This window comes from Pezoporus flaviventris, unplaced genomic scaffold, assembly GCF_033815535.1.
Source record: "Pezoporus flaviventris isolate CSIRO_AGI_PZ_B2104156 unplaced genomic scaffold, CSIRO_AGI_Pfla_v1 ptg000055l, whole genome shotgun sequence".
NCBI classification, from domain to species: Eukaryota; Metazoa; Chordata; class Aves; order Psittaciformes; family Psittacidae; genus Pezoporus; species Pezoporus flaviventris.
Window position 1 is genome coordinate 4,467,091 of NW_026892603.1, and position 24,835 is coordinate 4,491,925.

At 37.1% G+C, this 24,835-nt stretch overlaps 1 long non-coding RNA gene across 1 annotated transcript in view; it reads right to left on the reverse strand.

The window, feature by feature from the left end:
• Nucleotides 1–2,254: 2,254 nt before the first annotated feature.
• Nucleotides 2,255–24,835, reverse strand: part of LOC133277434 (uncharacterized) — a 226,690-nt gene continuing 204,109 nt past the window's right edge. Inside the window, exons 3-4 of the long non-coding RNA XR_009746206.1 lie at nucleotides 2,712–2,825; nucleotides 2,255–2,487 (exon numbers count right to left, since the gene is read on the reverse strand). This is a non-coding gene — a long non-coding RNA (uncharacterized LOC133277434). The remainder of the gene's footprint in view (nucleotides 2,488–2,711; nucleotides 2,826–24,835) is intronic.

Here is a 24,835-nt window from a genome sequence, read left to right on the forward strand (position 1 = left end):
AAAAAGCTGCTTGTGTCTACCTGGTGCATAATTTCCAGAATTCTTGTCACCATGTGAATTTTGTAGCCCTAATTTTCCCCTATTAATTTTGGATTGATATTTAGAAAGGATGTTTCTTGATCTTAACTGTAATAATGACAATTTCAGTGATCACAGTGGGTTGTTGGGCTAATTATTCTATATAGGTAGTTATATATAGATTTAATAAATTGCCTAAGTAGGAGAGACATGCTGAGACACATATTGTATCATATTTGTTATTGAAGTGCCTTACACATGCAAAATTGAATATTTGCAGCACCAGCTCTTGAATTTTAATTTTGCATTCAGCTGCTAACAGTGAAATATTTTATTCCAATTTCACTCAGGAAAAAGAAAATTTTCACCCCATCTTTAAAAATGCACAGGAAAAGAATTATCTTATTATGCCTTTTTCACACAAACATCTTCTGATACAGGCATGTAATTTACATTTTCCATTATGCTTAAAATCCTTATAGTTTGTCAGTCAAGTACCATGAATCCATTTTTTCCTGTTTTTTGAATGACTTCATATTTATGTCTTGTGGAGCTGTTTATGGAAGAAGGTAAGCAAGAGAAATTTAATAAGCAATGACTGAAACTTGGGAACTTAGCAACTGAGGTACATGCTTTGTAAAAAAAAGGTGAACAGAAGCAAGAGAGATTTCTCAAAACAAATGCAAGAGAGGAATTTGGAGAATTAACTTGCTTTGTTACAGGTGCTCTCGCATGGTACACCACATAGATTAATGAAGCCACTGCAGGTTTTTCTTTCTTAGGGCTAGACTAGATTGTATTTGGTCTTCGCCATCACTTTGATTTCTTTATCACTGACCTTGATCCTTCTGCCACTACTGTGATCTCTGGGGATTAAGTGCCCAAAGGTTATCAACTTAAATACATGTATATGAGTTGTCATATCTGGATTCTTAATAATTGATTGTCCAAGCACTTCTGCACAATGCACCTTGCTTTTTGCTTTTTGTGGGTTTTTTTTTGGCAGAAGAAGTGCCCTTTCTTAGAGCAAAGTTCAGCTGCTCTTCTTTGGGGTATGTGAGTGTCAACTAGTGTGATAAAGCATAAAAATACAAGCTTGTCAGTAATGACCCAGTTGGTAGCACACAGAACTCTTGGCTAAGAAGTCAGAGAAAGTTCTTGTGCTGCTTTTTTCCTGGGACTAGTGAAAAATGCATCACGCGATTGTCATTAGGAGAAATTTAGGTTTGATTGTGAATTTTAAAGGAAATTATCCTCTTCCAGAGCTACAGAAGGAAAAGGTATGCTTGTTAGTCATTTAAAAATATTGCAAATGATCTGAAATGAGTTTTAAATCTATTAGTGGGCCAAAAAGAAATGAATTCAAAGATATGCTATCTCTGCTCTGAGATTTATTTGTCCTATAAATATATATATAGGGATTTTTTTAAACTTGTTCATTTTAACGTTTAAGAAGTGTTTTGCAGGCTGGTAGTTTTTCCAAGGACTTTACTAAAATTATGTTTGTTTGTTAATATGCTTGTTTTAAAGTTTATAAACTGGCCTGTACTCAGTGGTTTTACTGGAAGACTTGAGCTATTTAATTCATGTTTAGATCACTGCTAGTAGAAAGCAGATTATGTAAAACTAGTGGCCTTGGATGTTGAAAAAGTTTAGAAAGCAAGGTTAACTGAACAGCATCATTTGTTACATATGCTGTGCACACCAGAAAGGTACAAAAGGCTGCTTAAGAAAGCTGGGTTTTTATTCAAGTGGATTTGTCACAGAGACATAGAGGAGCATCCTTTTTTTAACAATTGTTTCCGGAGCTATAGTGTTCTATTATCACATAAGATAAATCTGCAAAGCATAGAAGAGAGTAAACTGTTCAGTTGTATAATGTTTCCCTATGCCTTTAAAGTTTTATAATGTCTTTTATCGCTACAAGGGGAAACCTGAATCTTTTATCAACTAGTTCAAAAAAGCAATCCATTTAAATAATGTGTCTGGAACTGTAGTCTATGGAGATAATCAGTAGCTTATTAACCTTAATCATAACAACACATTATCGCTATTTGGTTTCATGTTGACTAATTTGCAGAACAATGGGGAAGAGCACACTCAGCACATAAGACTATTCCTAGTTCTTGGCACTGCATAAATACAGTGACCCTCACTTGAAATGTCAGAGACTTAAGAAAAAGCTGTATCATATGATGAAGGAAGAGAGTTGGGGAAAAAAGGATCATGTAATCAGAGAGTTATAAAGTAAACACTTGTTAAACCCCTGGACAAAGTGAGATCATCATCAAACAGATACCTAGAGCACAGAATAAAGGTCAGTTACCTTTTATCATGTTTGTGTAGCTTCAGTTGAACTAACAAGCAGCAGCATGTGCTTAAGGTCATAGTTAAACACTTTTGCCTTGGTAAATGAGCTGTGTATTCAGTTCTTCCTTTTCAAGAGCATGGCCATATTGGCACTCTGATCTACAAGAAAAAGACAGACATCAGAAAAGGAAGCAATTTACCTGGGGACAGAAATAAGTCATTTCAGATGGTATAAAGAAATAATAATGCCAAAAACTAAAATTAATAAGTCAAAACACAGTGGACAAACCTTAAAAATAGAACAGTTCACTTTAATTTTGGGGAGTGAAAGTGCAGAACTTTTTTTCCCTCCAGATTTGTCAAAATCACAAGCGATGCTTTACCTTGAATTATTTCAACATTAAAGGTACATTTCCTCATATCTGTACACTTCCTGTGGAAATTCTAGTTTTCAATCCTGATGAACTTACTACTTTGTACGAATGACACAGATAAACCTACAGATCAGGAAGAAATATAAGACCTATGAGAGATTTAGATGGCATAGACTCCATCCTGAAAGGGGGAATATGGATGAATAAACAACTTCTAAGGCAGTGTAATATGCCTTGCCTCACAGAAGCATGCTAACTAATATATAGCATGCATATAACATATAGAAGCATGCTATATAGCAGTTCCATTGAATTCATTCAGAAAAGGAAATTTTAGAGGTATTGAGGTAATCTTTTCAGATGATGTAAGGCTATAACATTTTCAGTGGGAAATACTATAAAAACTGCAGCATACATCTAAATATTTCAACATAATAAAATCAAGAAGTTTTAGGTTCTGTATTATGGAAATAACCTTCTTAAAAGTGTTTACAAAGTAAAAATTCAGTTCACAACACTTCAAAATATATTAGGTAGAATTCTGCTACAATAAACTTAAGAAACCTGAAATACACCATCTTCTGCCTTTTCACTGAATTATGCTATGCCACCATATGTCTTTAAGTGTATACTGAAGCTTAATAGTTATTGAGTCACAGGACAGCAACAGTTTTTTTTGCATGATTTGCACTTCATAGAAAAATGCATAAACTTAAATTGGCCAGAGTGTTCACACAGAATAAGATTCTGCTACAGGGTGAACTTTTTAATGATGCTTGTTTGTGTAGCTGTTTCCGTGATGGAGAGATTGGTAGCAATATGTTTATGCTTTGATAAGAGTTCAAAACCTGTCTTTTATAAATTGCAGTAGAGAAGTGAATACCACTAATATAGTGGTAGTGCTGCTGCAGCCACAAGGGTTAAAAAAGAGGTCATTAGACACTGGTTTTATTAGATTAGCCTGCAAAGTTGGGAAAAAAAGAAAAAGTAGAAAAGTTTTGGGGACCAACTATTCAGGTGTCAAACAGAATCAGCAAGACATTAAATGTGCAAAAAATTCTATGAAAATGGACTTGTTCTCCATAACACAGGTTTTGTTCTTTTTCTTCTTTGTTCTTAATATTTAACTAGACTAATAAAACAGGAAAATTTCTAGAAATAGCAGATCAGTTTGAAATGCTGCAGTCCATGTTCTGATATTAGAAAAGTTGAATGAATTATCGAGAGTATTTCACCAAGATTTTACTTGGCACAGAGGATAATTATTTTGTAATGGAAGTTTTAAAGGAGGAGGAAATAAAATAGAATGAGAGAAGTAAGCATACAGTCAAACTAGGAATAGTAACTGAGGCTGATGAAGAAGGTCAAATCCGGGGATGCTGGGTAAAGTTAAATGTAATTTTAACTGTAAAGTTAAAATGAAGCCTCAGCCAATTATTCTTGACCATAACCAAACCAGCAAGTTTTGGGAGAAAGAGGCAATTACTTTGGTGAGACTTCCTTATTTCAGTGATACACGTTTACAATTCTGTAAATGCATTTATTGCCATTTTGTCTTATAAATGGTGCAGTTAATAACGGCTCTAAAAAACAAAACTTCCCCACCTTTTCCTGCTAGCATCAAAGCTCTCTGCATGAGAGAGTAACTGTGCTTTTTTACTTATGTGTCATTGCTCTATCAGTCCCAGACCAGAGTAAAGTATCTGATAAAGATCTGCAGTGGCTTGGTTTCTAAATCTGCTAGGGACTAGACAGAAAAAAGGCCCCAGTAATTCACACAGGCCACAGGATCGGACTGAGATGAAAATGTCTCACATGTATGATACATGAAAAGACAATGACCCCATAACAAGTTTTATCTTACACCAGATAAATACTCTTGTACATTCAGGGCTCTGGAAGCAAATATCTGCCTACATTTATGTATTTTTATCCTTAAAATGTTTAGCGATACTGCTTATAAATAAGCACAGATTCACATTATCTAAAACTGTATCTTCTTCATTTCAAAACAGTGAAGAAATTTGAAACTCATTTTATGAGGCTGTAGGATCTGAATTTTACTGAAGTGTGCTGTGAGCAGATTACACTGTTAATGTATGTATGTTGGTCTGATCTGAAAATGTATCTGATTATGCATTACTTTAGGCAAATATTGCCCATAAACTTAAGTGACTACTCAAGACTTTGTCTAAATGGCAAACAATAAGTATAAAAACTGGAATTAGCTTTCTTGGTGCTGTTTGGTACCTAATGACGAACTGAAAGCATTTAAGTATGAAGAAAAAAGCTGATCTCATCCTCTTGCCTGCCTCTTAGTCCTTTACCATGTATTTTGCTTATGTAGTAGAAGAGTATCGGTTCATGATAAAATTACGACGTCTTCACTTAATAAAGAAATTATGTTTTTATTCAGTGTTTGTGTTGATATCTTAAGTATCACGCACACTGCTATGTAGTGACAAGACCCAATGCACTTTGGCTTCGTTTCAGTATAAAAATACGAAGATGTTGATTTAATTACCATGCTGGCAATAAATCTGAAAGCATGTTAGTGAGTATTAACGTCACATGCTTAACCAAAAGAATTCCTGAAGTCAGCATGCTATTTTATCTTCTTTAAAGCATTAGTAATAAGGAGTTGAATACATATTTTAATAAGAATTTCATATCTTGCTAGATAATAGTTGGTTAAAATTGAAAAATCTACCTTCTGTACACACAGAACTTATGCTGTATTTTTGCAAAATAGTAACAATGATGACAAAAGTAACTGAATTCCAATAGAATCTATCAAGAATATCCAGACAAAACCAGAAGCAATTATATTATTCAGCTGAAGAATTTTCCAGTTATCAAGATAAACATTCTGGAGATTTTATTTGGATTATTTTAAGAAATCCCACACAGTCTGAACAATTAATTACATGAAAATCATCATGAAACTTTTTATGTTTCCTTTAACAGAATGTTTTATATCTTTTTCTAACAATCTTTGAATCCCATTAGAGACTGAATTCATCAAAGATTTAGATGAGAAATAGAAGCTTCTGTTTCAGAAAACAGAATGGCAGCTAGACAACAGAAAACAGATGCCAATTATTTGTCTGCGTCTGTGGTAGAACAAAACATTTTATGACATTTACATATCCTTAGCAAAACTGCCATTGATGTCAGAGAAGTACCAGTCAGAAGGTTCTGAAACAAGACTCTATATAATGGAGGACTGCAAATAATTTCTTTCACTTTTATAAAGATGACAAGAGGAAAAATATGCAGTACTTTGTATAGAGTAGCAACAAAGCTATGTATATTAGCAAAATCTGGTCTAAAACGGCCTCACACTGTAAAACTAGAGTTGCTTAAATGAAGTGAAAACAGAATTTATACTGCTTGGATTTAGTAGCCACACAATTGGATTTATTTTGTCATAGACTGAACAAGGAAGAATTCAAGCTATACAACAGAAAATAAAACTAATCTTTTGTCTTTTTAACTTTTGTTTGGCCTAAGTACATATTTGTAAGGTGGGCTAGTCTTCAGCATGTGCCATCCAAAGAATACAGGAGCTGGCACCACTCTATTTACCTTTAACAGAGTAACTTAACACAGTATTTATTATTGGTAAATTTTAAGTCAGATCAGCAGAAAGTAATTCTCTTAATCTAGACTGAAACCCAAAACTTTTAGTTTGATTTGAAGCAACCTTCCAGTACCTGAAGGGGGTTTATAAGGATGCTGGGAAGGGACTCTTCTTTAGGGACTGTAGTGATAGGACAAGGGGTAACAGCTTAAAACTTACAGGGGAAGATTAGATTGGATATAAGGAAGAAATTCTTCCTGTTAGGGTGGTGAGGCACTGGAATGGGTTGCCCAGGGAAGCTGTGAATGCTCCATCCCTGGCAGTGTTCAAGGCCAGGTTGGACAGAGCCTTGGGTAGCAGGGTTTGGTGTGAGGTGTCCCTGCCCATGTCAGGGGGGTTGGAACTAGATGATCTTAAGGTCCTTTCCAACCCTAACTATTCTACTGATCTAGGATTCTATGATTCTGCAACATTTTTAATGCAGCAAACACTGTAATTAGATGGTTACATGAACAAACATGGCATACTTTTTGTGGTATACCTTATTTTATCAGCATGAACTATACAGACAAAGTGATTTCAGGAAATTGAAATTGTACTGGTATTACAAAACTATGCCTGTTTCATTCTGCCAGTCAGCCCTTTCTAGCACTGACTAGGTCTGATACTAAGTGGAAAGAATGTCCACCAGAAGGAGTGTACCCTGAAGATCAGTGTTTGCAATGGAAGATAATGAAGTTGAATGGTTACTTTCTGCACAAGACTATGTAAACTACAAGGGAATGCATGAGAATTAATGAGAAAAAAAATACTGCTGCAAGCAGTTATATGTGATTTACCAAACACTATATTGCACATCAATCCTCCTAGGACTGACTCAGAAAGATGTCTGTAAAGGCCTTTCTACCCACATTGCCCTTGTCTTCAGTTCAACTTGTAGTTTTGGAGTCCTTTATTACAGTGGCCTTATCATCTGTCAGTGACTACCACATGCAGTTTCATTTCATTTTCCTCTTTCCGCTCTTCCCTCTAAAATACCGAATTCAAATGACATCCCAAGTGTATCACACCTCAACCACATCTCTAAAAAAGTACCTGATGATGAGAATAAATCACCAAGTCCCATTCAAAAAACTATTAGTACAAAAGTCTGGTGCTCACATTAACAGTTGTTGTTTTGGTGGCTGTGTTTCAGAGAGGTCAAGTAGATATAGGTGCCTGTGAGATTTTAGCATGGTTTCCTCAGGGCCAGTATGCAGAACGAGTCACAACAGAAAGAACAAAGTAGTAGTAAGCAAAGAAGCTCCTGGATGCCATTATTGAAGCAGAGGGACCAAGCTCCATCAGTTGTTATTTCACAGGGTCAATTTTTGCTGCAATGTTAATTGACCTTTTTTTTTCTTACATGGTGACTGAAATTTGCAACATCCACTTTCTAGAGTTTTATTCTTTTTGAATGTACTTGCTCTACCGTGAAAATAATAATTTTCACTGACATTTTCATTAATATTTTCTGGAAATAGAAATTTTAAACTTAATAATGTTGACATATTAAGCCACTGATGATTAATAAATGTTTGAAAACAAGGCCAAAGCCCAGGTCTTATTTTAAGTCTCAAAGACAGGGTAGTTTCTATCTAACCTAACAGATCAGAACCTCGACTTGCTCATTAGCTGAGAACCTCTACCCTCCTTATTAGGCCCAGTTCTCTCAGATAAACTCTCAGATGGAAACTGCCGCTATTATACACAGGACACATTCCATGTCATTAATAGAACAGGTGTTCAAAGATTTTGGATACATCAAGTTTACCCAGCTTCTTAAAAGGTCTCTTCTCATAAATAATAGCAGCTGCCACACCAAGGATCATTTACAGAAAAAGTTGGAACTTCCCAGCCTAACAAACCTTCAGTTTTATGTGCTCACATAGCGAATTTGTTTAGGGAGTTTGTAGTGGCTTCTTAAAACAGTGTTTAGGGTTGCTATTGCTAATACTCATGAGGCAGTAATTTAACTTCCAATGAGATCAGTAGGAGCTTTAAGTAATGCCCACAAAGAATTTAGAATTTGGATCATTAACTATAATATGCAACTTTCACACAAGAAAGGTTACATTTACTTTAGAAGTTTTATTTCAAGTAAATGTCGATAAGCCAAGAACATTTTAAATCAAGGATATCTACAATAATATTTTTTGTCTAAACGAATATGAACAGATGTAAAATCAAATTTTCTCACAGTGGAAAACCTCAGCATTTGGCTGAAGTCACATAAGGCTTCATTTGTCACTGTACTCTATCACATTTTATTACCTGATTTTATCCCAGCTGCCTTATTTTATGTAGTGGGATAAGAGCCAAAGGGCTTGTCAGAATGGAGCATGTTGAGTTACATGGCACCCTCCAATAAAGGAAAGGGAAGAGGAAACAAAGATTCCTGTACTGGGATGAGAGAGACTTATTTTGAAAAAAAATTTGCAGGAAAATGTAGATTAAAAGATTAGGAGTTTTCCAAGTAAAATTAGGCCAAATGTATTTTAAATACTAAACCTCACTTAAAGAGGAATAAAGAGTTGTCATATTTCTGTTGCAGCTACTAATCTCAGATTTTTATTCAGGCTTTTGTACAAGTGTAAAGGACCTTTGCTGTCAAGAGGGAGTGGAGCTATATTAAGAAGCCCAGCAAATTTAGCCCAGAAGAACAAATTTCCCTCTCTAATGGAGACTTTTTGTTGTCTACTATTGTGTTATGTTCAAACTACAGTTCATTCAGGATAACATTAAATAGGTGCTCTGCATGCAAGGAAAATCAGAGAATCAGAGATTCAGCTGGGTTGGAAAAGAGCTTTAAGATCATCAAGGTCAAAAACTGTGTTCTAAAATGAAGAAATAATCTTTTTAACAGGACACTACTCAGGTACAGATGGAAGTTTTGGAGGCAGCTACTTGAGGTTGCATATCAATGAAGTACAGTGCACACCCATCTCTTAGCTGCTTCTTGCAATGCCTTGCTGTTAACTCAAGTCACTAATTATGTTTTAGCCAAGCCACTGTGGTCTTGGGTGACTGAGGTGTCCCAGCTATCTTCTGATCTACCAGTTTGGCCATAGAGGCATCCAGAGATAACAAGCATTTTAGCCACCACAGCTGATTGATATTCATCCGGCAACAACTCACCAGTTGGTCCAAGAAAGCACCTTACTGGAATTGTAATAAAGGGACCAGCACTGTTTAACATCTTTGTGGCAACATGGACAGTGGGATTGAGTGCGCCCTCAGCAAGTTTGGCGATGACATCAAGCTATGTGGTGCAGTCAACACAATGGAGGGAAGGGATGCCATCCAGAGGGACCTTGATGTGCTTGGGAAGTGAGCCAATGTCAACATCATGAAGTTCAAGAAAGTGAAGTGCAAGGTCCTGCACCTGGGTCAGGGCAATCCCAAGCACAGATACAGGTTGGGCAGAGAAGAGACTCAGAGGAGCCCTGCAGAGAAGGACTTGGGGGTGTTGGTTGACAAGAAACTCAGCGTGACCTAGTAGTGTGCACTTGCAGCCCAGATAGCCAACCATATGCTGAGCTGCATCAAAAGAAGCATGACCATCAGGTCAAGCGAGGTGATTCTCCCTCCCTCTCTGCTCTTGTGAGACCCCACCTGGAGTACTGCCTTGTCGTGGTTTAAACCCAGTCAGGTAACTCGTTCACTCACTTCCCCCCCCTTCTTTCCCTCCCCCTACTCCCGGAGGGACGGAGAGGAGAATCGAAAAGAATGCAACTCCCACGGGTTGTGATAAGAACAGTTTAGTAACTAAGGTATAACACAAATCACTACTGCTACCACCAATGATAATAATGATAAAGGAAATAACAAGGGAAGAGAACACAACATCTCACCACCAGCCAACCGATAACTCACCCCCTCAGCCCGACCAAGCTCTCACCGATGCCTCCTCCAACCCTGTAGTCCCAGCCCTTCCGGGTAACTCCCAGTTACATCCTGGGCATGACGTGCTGTGGTATGGAATAGCTCTTTGGTCAGTTTGGGTCAGGTGTCCTGTCTCTGCTTCCTCCTGGCTTCCCCTCCTCCCTGGCAGAGCATGAGGCTCACAAAGTCCTTGGCCAGACCAAAACATCATTGTTATCAGCTCTGTTCCCAAGCTGAAAGTCAAAACACAGCACTGCACCAGCTACCAAGAAGGAGAGAAATGACTGCTACTGCTGAACCCAGGACATGCCTTCACACTGGGGCCCCCAACACAAGAAGTATACAGATGTGCTCAAGCGAGTCCAGAGGAGGGCCATGAAGATGACCAGTCAGCTGGAGCACCTCTCCTATGAAGACATGCTGATAGACTAGGCTTGTTCAGCCTCGAGAAGAGAAGGCTCCAGGAAGACCTCATAAACAGCCTTCCCATACCTAAAGAGTCTACAAGAAATCTGGAGAGGCACTTTTTACAAGAACATGTAGGGACTGAACAATGGGGAGTGGTTTTAACTGGCAGAGGGTAGATTTTATATTAGATATTAGGAAATCTATTAGGAATCTGTATTTATATATAGATTAGATATTAGGAAAAATTTCTTCGTTATGGGGGTGGTGAGGTGCTGGAGCAGGTTGCCTAGAGAAGCTGTGGCTGCCGCATCCCTGGAAGTGTTCTAGACCAGGTTGGATGGGGCTTTGAACACCGTGGTCTAGTGGAAGGTGACCCTGCCCTAGAACTAGATGATCCTTAAGGTCCCTTCCAACCAGAACCATTTTATGATTCTATGATGATTCTACGATAATTCTACGATATCTGACTTCTGGTTTTGATTTTCTAGTAGACTGTCTGTGCAAAGAACTCTTCCAGACAATTAGAGTTCATAGGTGAAATAGTTGATGTGGGACATTATGCTGTATCAATGTTCTTTTACTTTGAGCTTCCTAATAATGCCAGTGGTGAAGGAACTGAGAATATCTGAGTAAATATCTGAGTAAATGCATTAGGAATCAATATTATGAAATGGTTTAAGACCCTCTGCCACCCACAAGCAGCTCTCCATACATCCTAGGTCTTGTTGCAACACCAGCTCGTCATCCCTCCCACCAAAAGAAATGCATCTGCAAGAGGCAGCTATAGTATATGTATTTGTGACCTTAGCTGGAGTGAGGTCATAATCAATGCTCTTCAGAGATCCTGCAAAGTGACAGAGATCCCACATACCAGCTCCTCTGGCATCCTAATTTAACAGAAATTATGAGACCATATATCTAAATTTTCAGTGCAGCAAAATCTTGCCTTTGGTTGACCCAGCCTGCGTTTTGCAAGGTCTGGACACACTGAGAGACTTTTGTGAGAAGCAGCGCCTCAGCTGAGCTGACAATGAAACAGGAGCTGTCAGTTCCCATTGGGGTTTGGGTATTATTTTTCTCCTAAAATGTAACACACTGTCTCAAATAAGCTTGCACCAAATTCTGCATGCAGATGCTTACCTTTTTGCAAAACCTAGACCCTAGTTACACTGGCATTTTGAATTCATTAATAGCAGCAGTTTCTTCTTCCCTGCAAATCAAGAACTTGCATCAGTGAAAGGCAGCAGTTTCCAGCCTTCCTCGGTCTACCCTGAAGTCAGCACTGAAGTCACAGGGCAGCCTGTGACAGGCAGATGATCACCTTCTGCCTGAACTCAGTGGGAGAGGAGATTTTTCCTGATTAAAAACAGTATTCTGCTGATTGGCAGCAACTTCTCTCCGCTTAGAGCAAAGGGCTGCTTTGAAACCATGCTCTAACTTTGTCATTACTGTTGGGTTTTTTACTTGCTTATAAACAAACAGGACACAGTTTTCTTGTGCTGATACTAATTACATTAGTGTGGAAAAGATTCCTACTCATAGCAGTGTATATTTGAATATGGAAAAAATATATTTTTGTTGAACACAGACGGTCAGCTCATGCTGTTCCTTTATGCCCTGATTATTACCATCCACAGAAGAATATTCTTAGCCATTTTTCATAGCAATCACCTGTATCCTCACTGAAATTTGCCTTTAGAGAATCTAGGATTCTCTTCTTTCCTTTTTTCTTTTTCCAGATCTCTAAAATAAACCTTGTTTCACCAAGTTTCTTGGGCTATGGTTTGTCAGATGCAATATTTTTGATTTCAAGACTTCCATTAAATTTGAGAAAGAAAAATACAGTGTGTATTTGATAAAGAACAAAAAAGTGTATACTTCATATTTATCTTTCTAAATCAAATTTTATCCTTCCATTTTTAAAGGAAGAAAAGACATGATTTCCAGGATGTGTTTGCCCTGAAGTGGACTTCACCAGACCGAATATAAGTGATTATAATCATATGCCAAACACAAGTCTTCACTCACAGTCTTGTAAATTAGGATAGAAGAGCAATACCTCATACTTTGTTCATGTTGCTTGATTTTTGGTTGAAATACACAGCTTTTTCAAAACACTTCTTAATAAGAGGTTAGTACTCTCACTCTGGCATCTTTCATAAGCAATAAGTTACATGTGAAGGAGGAGAAAAAGGAAGCCTCAATTGATAGGAAACATTAAGTGCAACTCTATTTGCAACTTTCCCAGTGTGACTATTTGTGTTTGCTGGCCTGAGGAAGTATGAAACAGTTGCTCCCTCATCCTTTCCAGTGTGACACTGAGTAGAGTTTTCTTTTATGTTTGGCACTGATATTAAGAAACAAGTTGAGAGATCACTTTTGGCATATCCCCTCTATGCCAGTGTTTTATTTATAGTTCTCTTCTATGCTGCTATTTTATTTATAGTATTAAATATATAAAGAGATTATAATGCAAAAAAAAAGGCTATTATGGAAAAACAGAAGCTGATTTGTCCAAAAGCCACGCTTATGAACAAGACCACCTGGCTTAACACACATTGATACTCAACCATATACAGAACTGAGACATTTTATTTATTTTTTATTCAATCAGATATTTTATCTGTGTTCCACACTAATGCATCCTATACAGCACATTTCCTTCTAAGGAACTGACATGAATCAGATCTTATCTTCTAGGAGAGAACAGTGTTCTGAGTTTTGCTCTGAAATCAGACCCTTGAATATCTTTGCTGCCTGGAAGTACTTTAGCATTAAACAGAGCATTTATCCCACAGATTATTATGTAACAATTGTAAATAATATATAAATACTTCAACTTTACCTTAGCTGAGCACTACTTTCAGTACTGAACTCATTTTATTAATGCTTTTTATTAGAACTGTTAATAAATCAATCCTCTACCCGCTCCTCAAGGCAGTCAGCTCCTCCTAGTGGCTACTTCCAACCCCGAATTTTCTGTTTGTCCTTGGTCTTCACTGAGCAGAGAGCAGTGAGGGTGGATCTGTAAATTACTTTTCTTCCTTAAAATAAAAAAAAAAGAATGGGTAAATCTTTTGCCATTCAAAGCTATTGATGGAAAAAATAAACTGCAACAAATGTTCTTCTTATTCCTAGCATTAAAGCTTCTCCTACTTTTCATAGCCTGCATCTTATGAGTCATACAAATGTGAGCTGTTAAGAGTCTATACTGCTCGCTTACTCATATGCCTGCCTCTGCTACATCAATACTTTTTGAAGCGTTTTGTAAAGCTGAGCAGTAAAAGCTAAACTATTCTATAAACTGAAGGATAAAATACTGAAAGAATATTTGTAGCAATATCCTTTTCAGATCTTTCCTTCCCTTAATTTCAGTGATACCATTCACACAAGTAGTTACACACATTTGCGTGACTGTCAAAGTGGGCCTCTGTCACTCAGCCAGGAACACATTTCTGACAATCTGCCCGGTTTTCCTTCCTCAGTTTTACTGTTTAACTGGCTACTTGTGCCATGACGTTTCACCTGTTGAAATTGCCCAGTTAAACTTGAACAACACCCAACATTGTCACTACAGTTGCCACTTCCCCTTTCTTACATCTGGGCACTATAAAAAAACACAGCGAAGAGCCCAGTTACTCTCCACCTCCTTGTATCTTCATAGTACATATGGAGAAATGTCCTAATGAAAATACAACTGCTGAACTGCAAATATCAGTGCAATAGAAGAATGGCTCATACAGTGAGACCTATATATTGAATTTATTATATAAGACCATACACGAAACTTAGTAATCACTTGACATGCAATTTTTCTTCAGAAAAAATAAAAAATAATGTTGGGGAAAGAACGTAAGAAGTTTTAACAAAATCCACAGGCAACAAACTATCAGCTGTATGGCAGGATGCTATCCACCCAGTTTTCAACATCTGCTGCCATTGTTCAAGTTACTGCACACCACCAGCAATTTCCAGATTTTAGGTCCCTATATTAAGGCAGTATTCTCAGTTAACTAGTAAAGATGTGCTTTTGGTGGCCTTAAAGTACCAACAAACATCCCAGTTTTCAGAAGCAGGTATTTAATGCTTTGTGAGAAATAAGGCATCATGCATCATGCCAGGCACCTACAGACAGAGCCAACCCAAATCAATAGCTACGATCCTAGCAGGAGGTTAAAAACCCATGCACAGCACAGCAAGCAGACAAGACAAGCTTCATTTCTGATACAAATACACAATGCACTGAAGAAAGCCTACAGGCATTGAATGTTTTAGGATCAGTATAATTAGCTTACTCAACTACTTTGATATTGAAAAATACAGCCTTGTGTGCCAAAGCACATAGGCAACAATTAGCAAATAAAATTCTGACTCTAACCATTGGGAGGGAGAGAATTGTAGGGACTATTTTTAATACCAATAAAAGAATACAATAAAAGCTTTCTGAATGCCCTGCATACAATTTTTGGGGAAAAATGGGGGGATACCTTGAGGCCTAAGGCAGGTTGCTACAGCTCTTAAATTCATACAGATTCATGCCTTTCTCTACAAATGTAGACATGGTCCAGGGTTTTATTGTTACACAAATTTCCAAGATTGGGATTTTAATTTGTACTGTACGTATGAAAGTCATCTGACCAATAAATCTTTCTGTAGTTGACTGTTGAAAATGACTTCAAGCCAGTGCTGAAGAATGTTCACCTCAAAGTAACCCCTTTTTATTTCTGTAGCAGCTTATTTTCAACTGAAAAATTATTAGTTATTATATTGATGCCTTAATCTAAACTGAGATCAGGGATTTATGTGTACATTAGATGCTACACATAAAAACACTAAGGAACAGTCATTGAAAAATTAGTTTGTGACTCATATAGGCACAACAGATTCAAAGGAAATACATTCCACTTCCTATTAGACACTGAGGTTCAGGAAACTTGAGCTAAGTGAAAATCTTTATACTTTTCTGTATCAAAAGACTTTCCTTCTACTAAGAATTATTAGTTATATTCCTAGATTTACTTGAAACAATGACAACTGGCATTAGTCAGTGCTTTAAGATTATAAAATATGTAATAAGATTATTCGGTGTTTTAAAAAATGCATCACACATTTGAATGAAAATTTGAAATTCTGTAGTTTTCTGCAAAATTGACAACCTGCGTGAATTTTGACTCAGGATTATCAAATCAAGCCTTTCACTGGTATAATTAAGGAAAAATAATAATAATTAAAAAAACCCAAACAGCAGACTTACTCTTTAAAAAATACAGACCATATTAAGACCATACACATGGATATTTTCAGAAACTGTATCCACAGACAATTAGTTTGTTAAGCTATTGAAAATTACATTTAATTCCAGTTTGAGCTCTGCAGCCAGCTTTTGACCCCATGTTGCCTGGAGAGTTCAGTTGTTCTTTGCTAGTAAAAAAATGAAAAAGTAGACCAAACTAAGCAAAATTAATTCTGTAGCTGTCAGGAAAGCCTATAATGTATTCTGCTCAGCCCTGGAGTTGGGACAATTTCTAAAATAGCAGAACTGCAACTGACTCAGAACCCCATCTAAAGCTGCCCAAATTCAATAAGAATTCTTTCTGTGAGTCTAATGGGCTTTGAGTCATGACCTCATGCATTAAACTAATTTATATACAATAAAATCTATTTCCTTTTACTTTCAATTAATCAGAGGACTGGGTGAGACCTATTGGTGGAATGGTAAATAATACAGAGAGCAGGTCACTTGTACAGAGTGACGTGGATCGCTTGAAGAGGTCAGTTCAATCCAGCATAGGTTTTAATGCAGCTAAGTGCAAAGTCTTCTACATAGAAACAAGGAATATTTGTAAGATGAGACATGCTATTGCAGAGAGCAATGATTCTGTCTGAAGGTTGATAATAAATGACTATAACAGTAGATGACCAGCTGAACCTGATTTCCTTCTGTGAGCTAACATGATCCTTAATTGATTTACAAGCAAGGGAACATGATAAAAAGGGTAAGGCAGCATTAATAGCACTATTACTGGAATTCTGTGTTCAGAATTAATATCAATAATTCCTAAAAGGACATCAAGGTATTGGAAGCAATTCTGGAAACATGCAATGATGCAGTCTTCAAAACATGCCTCACTGTGAGAGACGGAAAAAACACAGCCTATTTAGTTGATTTGTCAAATGACCTCGAGATACCTTGCACATTGCTTACATGGAAAAAAACATTTCTGATAGTAAGTAGAAGTTTAATCTGGCAGGAAAAGGTATAACAAGATCCAAAGTGAATCTAAACCAAATGTGACTAGAAGCACGGGGGGGATTTGAAACAGTGAGGAGAAATAACTTTTGGGAAAAAAGAGATATTACAATTAACCAGCATTGTATCATTTGCGTAAGACTTTTTTGCCATCTTTTACCCCAAAATAATTGTGGTTTGTTAAAGAAATTAATAGATTGACTTGTAGTATACTGGACCTGACATAGGCATCAGATACAAAAGAGGAAGTTGTGCAACAAGTTTAGAGGAATGAATGGTCTTGAAGCTAGCGCATACAAGATCTGCTGAGTGGCTGATTTCACCTGAGAAGTGCAACTAATAGATAATCTGGTACATTGGCTGTATGTCTGGTTGACTGTATATTGGTGTAGAAATGAGGACCTGTTTTGCGCCAAGTCCATTCAGGGTATGTGTTTGAGCACTGCTGTGTTTAGCAGGAATTGTTATGTACAGTATATCAATACAATGGCTCTAGTATGGTTGTTGTGGTTATTCTGTTGGTCACTAAACTATTAATCTTCTGAAAGTAGAATTTGGTTAACAGGGGTATGTCCATCCATCTACATATCAGTGGGTATAGTATGTACATCGAACGTATTACCTGAGTTAATGTAGCGTAATGGGGTGGATAGGTTAAGGTTGAAGGTGATTATAGGTAGCTATATCATCTTTTTACTTCGCAACATGAGAAAGATTAATACATGATAGTTATTTGCTGAACCACATGTGACAACTTTTCCAGGTTGAGTTTGATAGATGGCCCATCTGCCTGAGACCATATTGATGACAATGTCATTAGGTTTGGAACTCACCATGGATGTTACAAACCTTTATGCATAGAGCTTTGTACATGCAATGTCACTAATGAATGTCAGATCTTATTCTCCATTTGCAGATGCATCCTACCACTCTAGTAGGAGGATAAAAGTTTATATAGTATGGATTTGAATCATGGAATTAACTGTACATTTGGGTGACAAATATATTATGATTCCAGCAGAAGTTTTTATGCCGAGGGTACCTCACAGAGTCTGTGCCCTGGGACAGTAAACTACACAGTACACAAGCAGGCCCACCCAAGGGGCCATCCACTGGACAGGTCTTCACAATCCCCTGCCAACTGTGAACTATAAAATCCCAGTAAATCCTGTCCTAAACACTTGCTGCAGTGGGCACACTGTGTTATGTCCATCAGGTACCGTGGGAGCTCATTTCCTGCTACAAGTGCAATGACGGTTGTGGGAATGTGACACTAATGCCCTGGAATTTTTGCCATTGGGATGATGGAGGAGGACCAGCAACATTTTTGTTTGCCTGATGCACAGACACTGCTTTGCTGCTAAGGAGCAAAGACTAAATGCCTCAACAGGGAAAGGGAAACTACAGGTCTGAGTTGCATCATCACTGGTAGAACAGCTGTGAATTTATTTCCCCTCATAGGGATATCAAAGCCCAGTAAGAACTTAAAGAGTTATTCCCACCATAGTTAAACATTTCTGTTCTACTTTACCAATCCTCACAGTAATCAGTAAGAAACAGACAATGGTGAGCAAATAAAAAGCTAAAACCACTAAACACATAAGAAAAACTAAAGGGCACTTAATAAAACTCTTTGATTTGCTATTTGAACTTTTTATACACTCAATCATAATTAATTTTGATGATCTTAAGCTAAATTAAAAGCAACGGGTAGCACTGCATTGAAGGAAAAGTATAAGGACACCTTAATGGAGCCACCCAACATAGTGCCCTGTAGGCAACCATAACTTAATTTAAAAGCACACTTGATATGCAGAAATACACCCAAGTAAAATGGCAGGTGAGCCTCAAAACAGAATAAGAAGCAGCTGTTGTATCCATCCTCACTCACAGTAATTCTGTATGAACTTGGTGCTTTTCATTAAGCAATCAATAATATATTTTATTAGTTCCAGGACACTGAATACAACCCACTAGAAGCAATCTCATTCCCCACTTTTGAGTGTGAATATCACAATTAAACCAAGAAAAAATAAATTAGTTTTTCTGAAATCTGGAGGTTTTTGAGTTGTAGAAGTCCAATTACAAATTAGCAAGCTGTGAATAATCAGATTAAAGAAAACCCCACAGTTCCAAAGCTGCATGAGCTTTACTCATAAAATCTCTACAAATTTATTAAGTTAAATGGTAATTGGCGACAAATGAGACCACCAATCATAGATAACAGAATCAGTGTTTTTCACCTCTAGTTTTGGAAGTAATACCTGGCCTTCTGGGAGGACCATAATCTTTCTGCAACATAGGCTTTTGAAATATACACAAATAATGACACGGCTTTGTGCAATTCCAGGGTACTAACAAATATATTGTTAGCTTGAAAGCATCTGATATTCCATTCTTATTACAGTACAGCGATAGACTAGATTTCCAAATGTATTCATCCACCTGCTCCCATTTAGAGGGCGAGATACTGACTCTTGAGGATGTTTGGAAATCTGGTTTACTTCATTACGGCACTAGACTGGAGATAACCATGTCTTGAAACTCATCCAGGTCTAGATGCTAAGGACTTCTGAAAATCTTTCTGGCTTCATATTAGCATACTAATATCAACTAGCATGTATATGTTTCATGTGGATAAGATGCATCTCTTCATCATGTTTGTAATTCAATCTTGACATGGTAATTTTTAAGTTCTAAGAAGGAGATAATTTTATCTATCACTCTCCTTTTAGCATGTGAGAATGTAAAATCAAACATAGCGAATTTTTCATTCAGTTGCAAACTCTCACTGAAGTGAATGACCCTTTAAAAGTGTTAGGAAGCCAGGCCACTCAGAATATGAGAGGCACATTTCAATCTGGTTGCATCGGAAATACTCCAGAGTAAGAGTGAATAGTGAGGAATGTATTTTTCAGGCTTTACAAAGCACCTGTATTTTTGGGGACAAGCTGAAATTGTGAGAAAAATTAACCCAATAAAGCAAAAGCATGAACATAAGGAAAAGACTGTGTCCAAGGACTTTGCAATCTATTCATTGAATCCCGTAAGTGCTGTTCAGGCAGAACCTTACAAACATATTGAGTAAGAGATGATTATTCAGAGACTAAATGACTAATTTCAGGAGTAAATTATTGTAGATTTAGGCCTGTAAAAACAGGGTAAACTTCCTGTATGGAGTCAATGCAAGCACAAGAAAGGATTGCCCAAAAGCTAGGAGATTCATTTAAGACTTAGAAGACTGGGATTTATATTTTGCTCCTGCATAAACTTTCAACAAATGACTTAAGGCAAGAACATACCGGCTAATAATATAACACAGCTAAACTCTCTTGTCTCCCACAGCTATTGTCCAAACTATTTACTGTGAACATTCTTTGGTCCAAACTTTGCCTGACAATTTTCTGGGAAAGTATTAGATGATCCAATAGAAAACTGTGCCAAGGAGCATGCTAATTATAGTTATACATTCTGGACGATTGGATGCCTTTCCCTAAGCCTGTATCCCATCTCTATTTAATATGTTACTGTAGCTAAATCATTTGTGAATGTGTGAAAAATGCTAGAAAGAGCACTCTGTGTTGTGCAGTACTCTAGTACTATGGGAAAGAAAGTTCTGTGAAAACAATAAACACTTTCTGTAAAATAATTAAAATAATTGCTGATGTAGTCATGCACCCATGAAGTACAAGAACTTCTTTTAGATTCTACTCTTCCAATCGCAAGCTCTGCTTTTAAGTCAAAGCTATATGACCCTGTCAATATAGATGGGCAGATGTGAACCTGATGTTGATACAAGTGCATTGTACTCCGAAACACAAAACCCCAAAATTACGTATCACAGGCTTGTAGATTCTGTGTTCCTTGAGAAAAGTGATGTATCGTTCAAACACAATTTTACACTGGATCAGCCAATGCCTTCATAAGCTTATCTCCAAGGTACAGTCTGTTTCAAGAATCACAGAGCAAATTTCATTCACTAGGACTAGGAGGAAAGCAATCTCTCTGGAGAAAGATTTTTTTAATAGAATTTTAGGACCAACTTCCTGAATGTGATCTTTCCATCTTAATTTTTAGCAGAGATGGAAAGGCAGCACAAGCAGTCCCTGGTGATATTTAGCATTTGAGGGTGAGGGGAGAAGGAGGAAGAAAAACCAATCAAACAAAAAAAGTCATGGTCACTTAATTTAGAAACTTAAAAGATTAAAAGGTACAATTCCACTCAGAATTATTAAGACTTATATCAGTATAATGTTTAGGTAAATTCTCACACCTCTAATCCATAGAGTAATAACAGTATAGAATAGAGATTTGGCTGCTTGAACATTACTGGTTTTGCCGCTAATTTTCTTTGCAAACTTCACTGATATTGCAGACAGAATCCATGCAATGCAAATTCTCTATTTCAAAGATACCAGCTTTAAAATGAAGTTCATTTTCTTGCATAAATAGGATACAATATAAACAAAGGTTCTTAGACAACTCAACATCGAGACTGAAAAATACTTTCAATCTGTGCTAGTTAGCATAAACCAACATTATGTTTCCCTGAATGGCTATACTAAACATTTAACAAAAAATGTCTACATTTAGAAGCCATAATTTGACTGGTTTCAGTTGCAAAGCCTTCTGATTACTACTATTAAAAAACTTACCATGATTCATGCCCATTTCTGAAGAAAAAAGCTGGCTGAGAACAAAGAAAACCCAACAATACCTTGTACATTTTCATTAAACTATGTTTTTCCTATAAATTTGGAAGTTTTAAAAGTTTTTAAATAGGATTATTTTTAATTTAAATTTTATCCCCACTGTGCAAGCTATTATTTTTATTTAACCATCAAACCAAAGAGAAAAAGAAGTAAAATAAAATTAGTGTTAACACATGAAGAAAAAACAGCAGGACGTTAATGGATCTTTATTAAATAAATATTTTTAGGGCTACTTTTCAGTAAAAGAAGAATTTTAAATGAATGATTCTGCAATTGTGATGAAAAGCTAGGTGAAAATAAAAGCTACCATGTAAAATTATTGTAGAAATCTACCTTCTTGCTAGTTTCTGGGGGAAAAAAAGAAAAAAACATTAAAACAAATAATCAAACACACTCCCCAATCCCAACAAAACAAAAAAAGCAATGCTACAGAGAAACAAATACATTCTCTAGTACAGAAGAGTAATTTCTTGTGACACTCTATAAGTAATCAGCGACTGCTTTAGGATCACAAAACTGAGGTTGTTGGAAGAGGGAGATCTCAGTAAGTCTCTTATCCAAGCTGCTGCTCAAAGTAGATTCATCTATTGGTTCAGACAAGGTTGCTTGAAGTTTTTACAAAAGCAGGTCTTAAAAATCTCCAAGGATGGAGTCACTGATACCAAGTCCAGAGGAGGCCACAAGGATGATCAGGGGACTGGAGCACCTCCTGTATGAAGATAGGCTGAGAAAGGTGGGGCTGTTCAGCCTGGAGAAGAGAAGGCTGCGTGGAGACCTCATAGCAGCCTTCCAGTATCTGAAGGGGGCCTATAGGGATGCTGGGGAGGGACTCTTCATTAGGGACTGTAGTGATAGGACAAGGGGTAACGGGTTCAAACTTAAAGAGGGGAAGTTTAGATTGGATATAAGGAGGGAATTCTTTCCTGTTAGGGTGGTGAGGCACTGGAATGGGTTGCCCAGGGAGGTTGTGAATGCTCCATCCCTGGCAGTGTTCAAGACCAGTTTGGACGAAGCCTTGGGTGAGATGGTTTAGTGTGAGGTGTCCCTGCCCATGTCAGGGGGGTTGGAACAAGACGATCTTAAGGTCCTTTCCAACCCTAACTATTCTATGATTCCCAAGGCAGAGAGGATACTCCAGTATGACAAGTGAGTTTCTTCTTTCTAGTCATGATGTACAAATATACACAGACATGCAGATAGACTTTTGCAGTGGGCTAGTTGTTTTTCTTCGCACTATGGGCAGATTAAGCACAGTTCATAGTTTACGCTTTCCAATGATTCTTAGATCAACCTTAGCCAAACACTACATAGTTACTTGCAGGATCCTCTTTCTAAAGGCTTGACACCTAGTGCTGATTGGGGTGTGATAGGTTGGGGTGACAAGAAAGGTAAGTCTGGTTGTAGTGTAATCACATAGGAGGACATTGTATAACCTCTTCTTGGGTTTCTGTAATGTAGCTATTGGTTACATTAAGCATCGTGACTTGTTCATCATGGACACTTTCAGCTGTTTTATGTTTGAACATCTTAACAATTTGGGTACTTTTCATTTAGATTGTAGGAACATGAGCAAGTTTTGCTGCCAAAGATGAGAACACAGCATCTCCAGCTGTCAAGATTTACTACCTCAGTATTCAAGGACAGACTCTTTTTCTTGCATGCTATAGAAAAAAATAATCATATCTGGAACTTATCTGGCTTTAGGTTGGAGGAGTATCATGTCTAATACTTGAGTACAACAAATCCTAGACAACAGCTTGGAAAGGAACCCTCTCAATCTCATGGCTTACACAGTATAACAGCCTGTCTGAAGCTCCTAAATTATACGATCTCCAACTGACATTTTCAAATTAGTTTTAGTATGTATAATCACTTCCTTTAAAATATTTTAAGAGCTGGTTTGTTCTCTGTGAAACTTTCAGCTGAAAAATGTTGTAGATTTCAAGTTTCGGCTAGTCCATTTTACGTCATAAATGGAGACATGGAGAAATGTAATGAATTATATGAAGTAGTTTTATGGCAGCATTACACTTAATCAGTCTTCTCATACCATTCTATTTCTCAAGATGATGTATACATATGTGTGCGTGTATATATGCATATACACACATATATATGTAATATTCACCCCAGTTCAGCATCTACTTAAGAAAAGATTAACGATGAGAAGCACTGTAGGTGTCATTCGTCAGGTAGTTAACATGGGTATTAATATTAAACTTAATTTATTTATTGCCAAATCAGCAGCCTTTATTAAAACAGCAAAGTTATATTAAGAGAACAAAGTATGGATTGTATTCCCTGGCAATATGAAGAGTTCAGGAAAAGAAAAGTGCTTCGATCATACATAACACAGAGTATTGTTAGTGCAGAAGCCTTGTATCAACTTCTGTGACCCAGCTGCTGGTTATCCCTTCATTGTTTTAAAGTCATTATGAATTAGAGCCCTGCAGTTTAAATAGTATCAAATACACGAAATAGAACCCCTGTGCCTCAGTTAACCTTAAACAAGTTTCTGAAAGGAAGAAAGACAGATTTAATGGATGTGATGTCATTACACTATATCATACATGCCAGAAAGAAAGAACAGAATATAATAGAATATTAGGGCAACATAGGAAAGCCATTTTTTAGCTATTTAAAGCTTCAGAAAATTGAGCCAAACCTGTGAGGAAGAGGCTGAAGTGCATGTAGTAATGCACCCTAAAACATCAAGATACTTAAATTTTTCCATCCTTTTCAGCACTCTATGTCAAAAATCTGATGCTGTTCCAAGAATACCCAGAAAAAGCACTTTAACCGCTTTGGCAACCCGATACTGTACCCACTGAAGTTCACAATGAAATCTTAATTTATTCATTGCATTGTTCTGCTCCACTTTCTAACTGGCTTCAATGGAAATGGGCCTTCAGTTGCAACAAATATTTGCATGGCTGCTTGCAATACCAACAGCCCTTTTTGAAATTACTACTGCCCAATCTTTAACTCAAACTGTAAATGCAGGAATGACTATGTGATCCATATGGACTCTGTGTAAGTTTCATGAAACTGTAGGGAGATTTCCATTGATTTCAACTGGAGGTTACTAGATGATGCTGGGGATACATGACCTTCTGACTGGACACTTTTTAATCCATTCATTATGTTTTCCTTTTTTCACTTTCATTCTAAAGCAAACAGATTTGAAATCACCTGATGCTGGAGTCCTGTATATGGCATCAGGGACATGTTCTTTTGTAGAGAAGTCTACATGGTT